Below are 11,571 nucleotides of genomic sequence, written 5' to 3'. Positions count from 1 at the left end.
CTATGTGTGAGAGGGCTGCATTATACTATGTGTGTGGGGGGCTGCATTATACTGTGTGCATGTGGGGCTGCATTTTACAGTGTGTATGTGAGGGCTGCATTATACTATGTGCGTGGGGGGCTGTATTATACTGTGTGTGGGGGCTGCATTGTACTGTATGGGGGGGCTACATTATACTCTGAGGGGCTGTATTATACTGTGTGTATGGGGGGCTGCATTATACTCTGAGGGGGCTGAATTAGACTGTATGTGGGGTGCTGAATTATACTCTGAGGAGGCTGCATTATACTCTGAGGGGGCTGCATTATACTCTGAGGGGGCTGCATTATGCTCTGAGTGGGGATGCATTATACTTTAAGGGGGCTGACTTATAGTTTTATGGGGGCTGTAATATTCTCTGAGGAGGGCTGCATTATACTCTGAGGGGGCTGCAGTATACTCTGAGGGGGCTGCAGTATACTTTATGAGGGGGCTGCAGTATACTCTATGAGGGGGCTGCATTATACTTTGAGGGGGCTACAGTATACTCTATCAAGGACTACGGGGAGTGCATTATACATATGTACTATATGGGACCTGCATTATACTGTATCGAGGACTATCTGTCCCCATCATTCTTCCTCAGAAGAGGTAGAGGAACCCAGGAACAAGCATCGAATGACTTCAATATTGTCAATCATGCTCAGTTAACGGCCTGAACTCAACGCATGTAATTACAACCGAAATGTTTCTGTGTGATGGTGCAATATGTTAGCATTTTGGGCCCCACTTTAAACTTTTGCCCAGGGCCCCACTTTGTCTAAAACTGGCCCTGCTGGAGATGTATAGCTGGCTTAGTCCTGTACATGTAGCACTGTAACACTGTTTTTCTGAATTGAAAGACAATATGTAGTAGAGTAATGGTAAAGTGAATTAATTGTCAGTAAATTTACCCAGTCTGCTGTAACTGCTTTAATAACAAAACACTCTTCGTGGCAGCAAAAGAGTTAAACTGAAAAGTGAAATCCCAAGTAATGAATAAAAACAATAATGGCAGTGGCCACTTTTGTAGCTTGACAGACATAGAGCGGTCTCCTGATATTTGTGTAAATGCAAATCTATATGCAAGTTGCAGCTCCTATGACAGTGTCATGGTAAGTACTGGAAGCATTAAAGAGAGGGGACATTGCCCAGAGCAGTGGTATGCTCTGCCTAATAATATATGATATTACGCAATACTGTATATCGCAGCTTGCAATCATAACCAGTAATCACGGCTTGCATAGACACGTTCATGTGAGAGATGTAACCTGTGAGCTTCACAAGCTAAACCTACAGTATCAAGGAAAGAGACAGACTGGTTGCTATTAAAGACAACTGGCTGTGGACAATCCAAAAACTAGTGAAAAAAGAAAACATCAAAAATATAGTCTCGTGATGACATCCCTTTTTTTTTTTTTTTTGCTGGCTGGGCAATCAGCCAATTGCTGTCTGCATAACTTCTCCTATAACTGTCCAATAAAAGTTAAAGGGAATCTGTCACCACATTTGACCTATCTAAACTATTAATATGGGAATACAGGCTATAGAAAGCTGTAAACAGTCCAATTTGTGTGTCTCATTTCAGATGTGTTTGTTGCTGAGAAATCATCTTTCATCACTTTATATAAGTGACCTCTTCCAGGCTCCAGGGCGGATGGTGCGTGGAAGATAACTCTGCCTCCAGAGCTTATTTTACATGAAGGGGAGTTACCAGTGTGATGTGTAATGGTTACCCCCAGTGTTAGGGAGGGACAGGACTGTAGTTGTGACCTTATCAATTGCTATATTCATGTCCAGTCCTTCCCCTACAGGAAAATGTACTGTTCTCTTCTGCATACCTGCATCTCCAGGATCAGCTTCCTCTGGGCACCTCCCAGGCGATAATGGTCCCTCTTCCAGGCGACCTCCAGCAATGGAGACACAGACTGAGTCAACTTTAACACTTTCTTAACTGAGTATTTCACACGTTACATCCACAGTTGGTACATTGTGACATTTACTTGTTTCCTCATCTTTCCCTTTCTGGCTGTTACTTCTGTGCAGTACATGCCCGGACCGCACCATCCTAGACTGCCCCCCAGTTCCTTCCTGGCCTAACCTTGCCATGATGACAATTCCTTCTGCCTCACCCCAGACTCGAAATCATCAGTCACCCGATTTGGTTGCATCTGGTAAAGCTTCCAGCCGGTCTGTACCGAACTCGACGAAGTCCCGGCTTCCTTCACTTCATCTGTCCAGCAGACTCCTGCCCTAAAAGCACTGGCCCAGGCGACAAGTTGCCACATCTTTCCGTTTCTGTACTGGCCCACTGCTGTGACACACAGTGGCCGTGGGTAACGTGGGCTGCAGCACTTGAACGTTGCGTGGCTGCCAAGCTGTCCGGGCCTATAGCCCATGTGGACTCTAGGGCACCCTGGCACTGACTGACCTACCTTCCTACGAGGTCCCTGCTTACTACCAGGCAGCCCCTCCTACACTTAACCCTATATGAACCTCCTATCAGTTATACATATAGAGCCGACTAGTATGCCCCAATCTAGTGGCCCGCAACAGAACTACACTTACCCATGACTATGTAAACTATATGTCAGGGTCCTGTCAGCGCCGGCGTGCAGCCTCCACTGAGCAGTGACTCACCCGCACTGTAGGGGGGCACGGGGTCAGGTACAGCCGGAAAGTACAAATAGGACCTGGGGACGTTGAAGTTTAGCAAGCAGTGAAGGACCTACGGTCATATGACTGCAAGGGGCGGGGCTTAGCATCCTGCTTCCAGAGATGGCAGGACACTAAACAGAAATACTCAGAGTCAGGCAAAACAGAGGTCATACACAGAGATAGCAGTAAAGTACCAGGGATGAGACAGAACGGATAGTTGGGGCCAAGCAGGGGTCAAAAACAAACAGACATAGAAGGTACCAAGCAGAATCCAACAAGCAATATCCAGAGAACAGACCAAGTCATACACAGAGTATCAAGCAACCAGAACACAGCACAAACACACTCAGGGGTCACCTCACTATGCCAAGGAGAGAAAGTATAACTGACAGGGATTGGAGCTTCCCAGGGGTTTAAGAAGCTCTCCCAGAACCAAAAAGAGGCCACAATCATTAACCTCAGGTGTGCAGGTCAAAACCTGCACTGAGCTCCAGACATTAACCCCTGCCGTGCAGCTCAAAAACCTACACTGGGATCATGACACTATATACTAAAGTGCCCTCCTCTAATGTCCCCAAAAGGATGCACTAACTTACCCTAACTATGCATTTACAACAGACAAATTATATTATGCAATAATATAATGCACAAGACAATATGTTACAACTTTCTACACAATGGTAACACATACATGTAGCAATACCATTAAGGCTGGTTTTACACTTGCCGTGTTTTTGCTTGCCGTTTTTCTGGCCCCAATGCATTTCTATGTGGCCGCAAAAACGGGACATAAAAATTAGTAGGAGGGCCATGCTCCATATGGCCGTGAGCGCCGTATTCGCGGACGTGAAAAAATATCGAGCTTGCTCGATATTTTTCATGGCTTACGGACTCGGCCACAATGCATTTCAATGGTACCACAAAAACAACGTTAGCTTGTTTTTGCAGTACACCTTATTTGCGGATCTCCGTTTTCTTCCCTGCTATTTGTTATAACAGGGAAAAACGGCGATCCAAGAAGGTTTTTTAAGGCCAGTTTCTGCGGGAGACAGCAAAAATCACGGCAATACGGCCCGCCACAGCGGCTCGTAAAAGCGGGCCGCAAAACACACGGCAAGTGTAAAACCAGCCTAAAACTAGCGATAATATATTTCTATGTAGCAGTACCGCAGACGTTAATCATAAGCATTTTAACTCAGCAATATATACATAATAACATAGGAGGGATAAATCTGCAGGTTCCCCTCAACTTCCAGCTCATAGGCAGACAGGGCTGCAATATTGTTGCCATACAGCAGAGCTGAGACAGAAGCAAAAAATGTGTTTGCAAATAGACAAATTTTATTTCTCCTGTTCTGTGTTAGTTACTTGTCTCACTAGTAACTCCTCCTTCATGAAAAGCAAACTCTGGAGGCAGAGTTATCTCCAGACACCATTCACCCCAGAGCCTGGAAGAGTTCATTTATATAAAGTGATAAACGATGATTTCTCAACAACAAGGCATCTGATATGAGACATAGGTCGGCGTCACACTAAACGTATAGAAAATCGGTCCGAGTCTCCCTGCCGAGAGTCGCACAAGTGGTCTCAGTATGGTCATCCATCTGTAATGCATTTGCAATGCGATGATGCAATTTTCTCCCATATGGCATCCATATGACAGGCGTATGGCTTTACATTTCTCACTGATTTTCCTCATTGAATTAAATGGCTCAATAGGCTGAAATGAGGAAAATGTGTGCCTATTTGGCGCAAGCTACATCGATAGTCCTTGTGGTGTCCGAGTTTTTCTCGCACTCATAGGCTTGGAATGGCGAGTCTCGGACGACATACTCGTACAATCACTGCATGCTTTGATTTTACACACACGTCATATACGCCTGAGAAAAAAATACGGTGATGTGAGCTGCCCCATAGATTAACACTGGTTCGATTGCTATGCAATGTTTTCTCGCATAGCACTCGCCGTATTCTACAGTAGAGTGACTCCGGCCATTAAGGTAGGATTTATATCAGCAGTCTATAACCTGTATGCCTACATTAATATATATATATATATTGTGGCGTGGCTAAGGGTTGTATAATCGATGGGAGATATGTGTCTCAGAGATGGCTTGTCTCCGTAATGTAAGGCATAACAGGTATTGCTGTATTAATATTGTTTTGCAAGGACCTGTGGTGAGGTCACAGTCATGTGACCAGTCAGCTGCTGGGTTCGTGGGTGTGGCTACACCCTAATAGTGTGGCCTGCTCCTGAACCAGGCAGCTGTAGGTGGGGAGGGCCAAGCCTCCCTGTGTACTGAAGCTCCAGGTCTGAGCCTGAGTTAACGGACATTTCCATTTGCTTTTGCCTGAGCTAAAGGCGATTTTCTTTGTTACTTTTTGCCTGATGGGTTTATGATGTAATAAACCACATGAACTTTAAAGGAACCTGCATGTCCCCCACTGCACCTGAGCGAGTAGAATCCCTGCTATATAAATATATATGTAGATTACCTTGTAATGTCACATCCTGTTCTGTCCAAATGTGTCCGGATCCCAGAATTCCAAGCGGCGGAAGTTCGCTGACCGCCATATTGGGATACCCAAGTTATGGTGTCTCAATATGGAAACTGCTGGTGGTACCAGCCTCTTGCGCTGTACCACCAGCGGAACACCGTCACACCACACACATACACACACACTGTATACGCCATATGGCGGTCTGATTTACTGCGCCTGTGCAAATTCCGCGCAGGCGCAGTGAATCATTCGGCTGATTCCGGTGGCAGATGCACGACATGTCTACAGGCAGAGGAAGCCAGTCACGTTAAAGGGGTTTTCCCACAAACGAAAGTTCATTTTAAAAGTTTTCTGTGTCTGACTGTGTACGAAGCATACCACATCTCATGGGCAGGGGAGGAAGCAAAAGACAATACTGACATTACAGCAGGGGATCACAGAGGATTCATTTTGTTAGGTAAAATATTTCACTGACTGTTTTTAAACAATATTTTACCTCATAAAATGTATCCTCTGCGATCTCCTGCTGTAATGTCAATATTGTTTTTTGCTTCCTCCCCTGCCGACGAGCTGTGGTATGTTCTGTACATGGTTAGACACAGACAATTTTTAAACACATGGGGTACACAGGTCAAAGAAGAGATGACATGAGAGGAGAAGAAAGCAGATGGGGGAGAGAGAAAGCACACAGGGGTGAGAGAGACAGAGCACAGGGGGAGACAGCTCAAACGGGACAGCACATCAGATGACAACACAAGACAGGAAGGAGAGAGACAGCAAACAAGGGGGGCTGTTATGAATGAGTCACCGTAGGAGGCAAAAACAGAAATACTAGCTAAGTCCAGAAAACCAGGGAAGTTGGCAGCTATCGGATTGCAGACCCCTGAACCTATCAACAACAACTAGCAGTAGCCATGGGGGGTTCCTACGGTGCCCTAGACCCCTCCATCACAGCCGGAGAACTACATAGCCTAAAGACAGAAAGGGAAATCTAAACTGCCCCAGAGCAGACCCCAAAGCAATAGGCAGCCCCCAAAATTTAATGACGGTGAAGCAAGATGAAAAAACACTCACACAGATAGAAAGATAGGCTGAGCAAATGATGGGGCCAAAGCAAACTAAATAGTACAGGATAGGAAAGCTGCTGTCTGCAATCCGCCAAAAACCCTATCAAAACAAGGGCCAACAGGATGATAGGAAAAAAGACCCTGGAGACGCTAGGCTTCAAAAAGACTATATCAGCACTCATGTATTTTCTGAAGACAGAGCAAAAAGGAATTCAACTCACCCCAGCAGAGAATGGCAGAAATTGAGAAAAACAAGGCAAAACAAAACAAAACACAAATGCAAAAAGCAGTGCCGAAAACTTAGCTTTTGAGGAGCAGGAATCAGACTGGTCTCCTAGAATCCCTCAGAGAGATCACCAGCAAGGCAGAAGGGTGTCGGCTGCCTTATATCCAGTCAGCAATTCCCGTCACCCAGTCATCATCATCATACCCAGGTGCTTGGTAATCAGCCTCACTACCTTCCTTCACCAGAAGAGGGAGTTCATCAGACCTCAATGGTGAAGGGGAAAATGAACTCACAACAGTACCTCCCCCTTGAGGAGGGGTCACCGAACCCTCATCCACGCCACCAGGGCGATCAGGTTGAGCCCGATGAAAGGCACGCACCAATCTTTTGGCATGAATATCAGAGGCAGAGACCCAGGAATTATCCTCCTGACCATAACCCTTCCACTTAACCAAATACTGGAGTCTTCGTCTAGCCAGACGGGAATCCAGTATCTTCTCTACCTCATATTCCATGTTACCTTCAACCAATACAGGGTCCAGAGGTGCCACCCCAGGAACTACTGGTTCAACAAACCTCTTCAACAAGGACTTATGAAACACATTATGGATTTTAAATGTGACAGGAAGAGCCAAACGAAAAGAGACCGGATTAATAATCTCCAAAACCTTGTAATGTCCAATAAATCTAGGCTTAAACTTAGGAGAAGCCACCTTCATAGCGATATTTTTTGATGATAACCAAACCATATCACCAACCTTAAACTGGGGACTAGAGTTGAGCGACTTTTGGTTTTTTAGGGTCGAGTTTCGTTTCGTGAAACCCGACTTTTCCAAAAGTCGGGTCGAGCAAGATCGTCCGATTACAGGGAAAAGTCGGGGTCGTCCCGAAACACGAAACCCAATGTAAGTCAATGGGGAATAAAAGTCGGCAGTGAGAGGAGGACAGGAAACACACCTACAGTACCCATTTGAATGCCAAAAGCATCAATTCTTCTTACTTAAGCTTGTCAACCTTAATTAACTTCATAATACAAGTTACGCACTGAAAAATGGGGGTTATTTGGCTAAAGTTGTGGGGGGGGAGGGCTGGCTGCAAGTTTTCATGTGCTCTGGGCGAAAGAGCGCCCCTTTAACACATACCACAACTCATCATGCTCCGATACGGCAGAGAAATAGCGGTATAGTACAATGAAAAATACTTCACTTTTTACATCTCATGACGAGGCCCATCTATTTCTCCATACAGAATCATTGGTCCCATATAATGTTTGAAACAGTATATGATGAGCTCCACATAATGCTACAGTATATGTTGGTCCCCATGGATGAAGCTCCACTGTCTTATGGGCCCAAATAATGCTCCAAACATAATGGGCCCCATTTCTAATGCTCTAGTGTATAATGGGCCCTGTAAATGCTGCTCCAGTGTCTGATGTCCACCTTTGGAATGTTCCAGTGTATGGTGGGCCCCATCTATCATTCTCCAGAGTATAGTGCTCCCCAAAAATTGCTGTCCCAACATTGAAAACAATCAAATAAGTCTCCTCGCTAGGGAATCCCTGTACTTGTCTGGACTCCTCGTCGTCCCCATCTTCCATCTCACTGCACAGTATTTCAACTTTGCAAGTGCTGTGATCCTGAGCAAGCAGGGGGGGCCCACTCGTTGGCGACGGCACTGGCACAGGGCCCCTGATAGTACGGTGGTGTGTCTGATGGCGGGTGGGCCAAACCTGCACTTTCATCTGCAGCTTCCTCTTTGTCACCGTGTAAGATGGAACTGTATATGGGAAGGGTAACCTGAGTTTCATCAGGGTCAGATTCAGGTCGTGTAGCGTGCGAGGGGAATGTAGTGGTCTGGGTCAATGTACCAGCAGATTCATCGAGCAGTGGCTGGGCATCAGTGCACTTGTGTCGCCCCCAGGAGTACGGTCGCCACAGTGGCATTACCTTCTTCCTAGGGAGTGTGATGTCATGCTTGGGAGCAACGAACGATCTCTCTAGCAGGTTAACTGATTGGGCGGCGTTATTCCCACGAGTCATGACCCTCCAAACAGCGTTCATGAAGGCAAAGTGTTTGTTTTACGTGGGCAGTATGGTTGCAAAGCTGAACCTTAAAGGAATGTCCAGAAGGGCACCACCAGGAGTGGAGCCTACGGTTAAATTCGACTCCACCTGGGAAACCTCAACCATGCCAGCTACAGAACAGATGCACACATTGCAAGCTTAATTCCGTTAACGAACGAGACTCCGTCATGCCCCGCGGTCCGAGTCCGGCTTACTAGAGGGACACGTGAGGCTCTGGCACATGAGATTGGCCAATAACTGGTGTGTCATGCCCTTACATGTCCGCGGCTGCATGTGCGCTACACTGAAAAGGCCAGCGTTTGTCGCTTACAGGTGCAGATAACCCGCTGAACAACGTTAGTTATGGGGATCACTGATTACAATTATTACCCGCGAACAATGATTTCCCAGTAAGTGCAGGTCAACCGCAGTTCCGGAATTAGGCCTAACCGTCATTCCTGAAAAAATGAAAAACTTACGTGTGCAAACCACAGGTGCTGTAGCTTGCTTAACAGTTCGCCAGCCGTTCTCACGCCCAGTATGGATTACACGTGATTGCACAAAGGTGAGAAAGGGTACCGTATCCCCAGATAACATGTATGGATAGCGTACACATTCAAAATATATGTCTATACATCAGGAGGCAGGCTCAGACGGTGTTAGGCCCAGTATGGATTGCACGTGATTGCACAAAGGTTAGAAAGGGTACCGTTTCCCCGGATAACATGTATGGATAGCGTACACATTCAAAATATATGTCTATACATCAGGAGGCAGGCTCAGACGGTGTTAGGCCCAGTATGGATTGCACGTGATTGCACAAAGGTTAGAAAGGGTACCGTATCCCCAGATAACATGTATGGATAGCATACACATTCAAAATATATGTCTATACATCAGGAGGCAGGCTCAGACGGTGTCAGGCACAGTATGGATTTGACGGCCCAGACTACACAGCGGAGGAGCAGGGAGAGGTAAAGATTGCAAATGCTGGGGCCCTGCCCAAGCAAGGGGGGCCCACTCGTGGGCGTCGGTACTGGCACTGGGCCCCTCATAGTACGGCGGTGTGTCTGACGGCGGGTGTGCACCACCACGTCAGAGACACTTGATTGCACTATGAAGGACCCTGTGCCAGTGCCCGCGCCCAAGAGTCGGCCTACCCACCTGTCCAGGGCAACGGCACTCGCACGGTGTCTTGCGCTAGGTGGTGACCCCGGCCATGGGGGGGGAGGCAGCACAGTTAGGGAGTTTTAGAAAGTGGCATATGTTGATGTTGGACATTCAGCTGATGCAAAAGGTGAAATAGGTCAAGTCCCAGGAAGAGGTGGACCAAAGCAAGCCATTTTTCTGTCACCCTATGTGTCATCAGGGGAAGGTGGGACAAAATCCTTGGAAACCCATGCGTGGTTCATTTTAATGAAGGTTAGATCATCCACATTTTGGGTTGACAGACGGGTCCTTTTTTCTGTCAGGATTGATCCAGCTGCACTGAAGACTCTTTCCGATAGCACACTTGCAGCTGGGCAAGCGAGCTCCTGTAAGGCATATTGGGCCAATTCAGGCCAGGTGTCCAGTTTAGCGGCCCAATAGTCAAAGGGGAATGACCTGTGTGGGAGAACATCAATATGGGAGGAAAAGTAGTTTGTAACCATAGTTGACAACTGCTGTCTCCTGTCACTTTCCATCGATGCAGTATTACCAGTTGTGTGAGCGGTACTTAAAAAATCAGTCCACAACATTGTCATGAAACCCCTGTCTCCAACGCCACTTCTGCTGTGTGCACCACGAACACCTCTGCCAAGCTGCCCCCGGCCCGTACGGCTCGTGTGAGAACCATCACCGCTGCTGTGTGCTGGGAATGCCTCAAGCAACCGATTTACCAGAGTTGCTTGTTTATTAGCCAATATTAGGTCAAGGTTCTCCTGAGGCATGATGTTTTGTAATTTGCCTTTATAGCGTGGATCCAGGATGCTGGCCAACCAGTAGTCGTCATCGTTCATCATTTTGGCAATGCGGGGGTCCCTTTTTAGGATCTGCAAGGCATAATCTGACATGTGGGCCAATGTTCCCGGTGTCAATGATGCACTGCGAGTGCTGGTTGGAGGAGCACTTTCTGGCAAATCCACATCCCTCCAGTCACGCACAAACCCTGTACCAGACCTTGCCACGCCAACATTTTCACTTGCCCCACGAGATGCATCCTCCTCCCCTAAGTAATCATCCTCCTCCTCCTCCTCTTCTTCCTCCACCTCGTCCAGGAGAGGTCCCTGAGCAGACAATGGCTGAATGTCATCAAGGATTCCCTCCTCCTCTTCCTCCTCATCAACATTGGCTGCAGAAGCCTGCTCCTTAAGGTGCGTCAAAGTTTGCATGAGCAGATGCATAAGTGGGATGCTCATGCTTAGGATGGCGTCGTCTGCACTTACCAGCCGTGTGCATTCCTCAAAACACTGAAGGACTTTACAGAGGTCTTTCAGCTTCGACCACTGCACACCGGTCAACTCCATGTCTGCTCTCAAAGTGCCTGGCCGTGTATCCTCCCACAAATGCATTATGGCCTGCCTCTGCTCGCACAGCCGCTCCACCATGTGCAGGGTGGAGTTCCACCTTGTTGCAATGTCGATAATGAGGCGGTGGTTGGGAAGGTGGAGCAATCGCTGCAGCTTCTGCATATGAACGGAGTGTACAGACGACCGGCGGATGTGCGCGCACAGTCTTCGCACCTTCTGGAGCAGGGCTGTTAACTCCGGATAATTTTTGAGGAAGCACTGCACCACCAGGTTCAAGGTGTGAGCCAAGCAAGGTATGTGGCTGAGTTTTGAAAGGGCTATGGCTGCCACAAAATTACGGCTGTTATCACTAACTACCTTGCCTGCCTCAAGATGTACACTGCCCAGCCATGACTCAGTTTGTCGCTTCAAGTACTCGGCCAGCACCTCGGCGGTGTGTCTGTCACCCAAACACATCATCTGCAACACAGCCTGCTGACGCTTTCCACTAGCTGCTCGATAGGGGGACACCTCGTGTGCAACAG

Source organism: Dendrobates tinctorius, unplaced genomic scaffold (genome assembly GCF_039654945.1).
Source record: "Dendrobates tinctorius isolate UK_male_01 unplaced genomic scaffold, ASM3965494v1 ptg000046l, whole genome shotgun sequence".
NCBI classification, from domain to species: Eukaryota; Metazoa; Chordata; class Amphibia; order Anura; family Dendrobatidae; genus Dendrobates; species Dendrobates tinctorius.
This window is presented reverse-complemented; position numbering follows the sequence as displayed.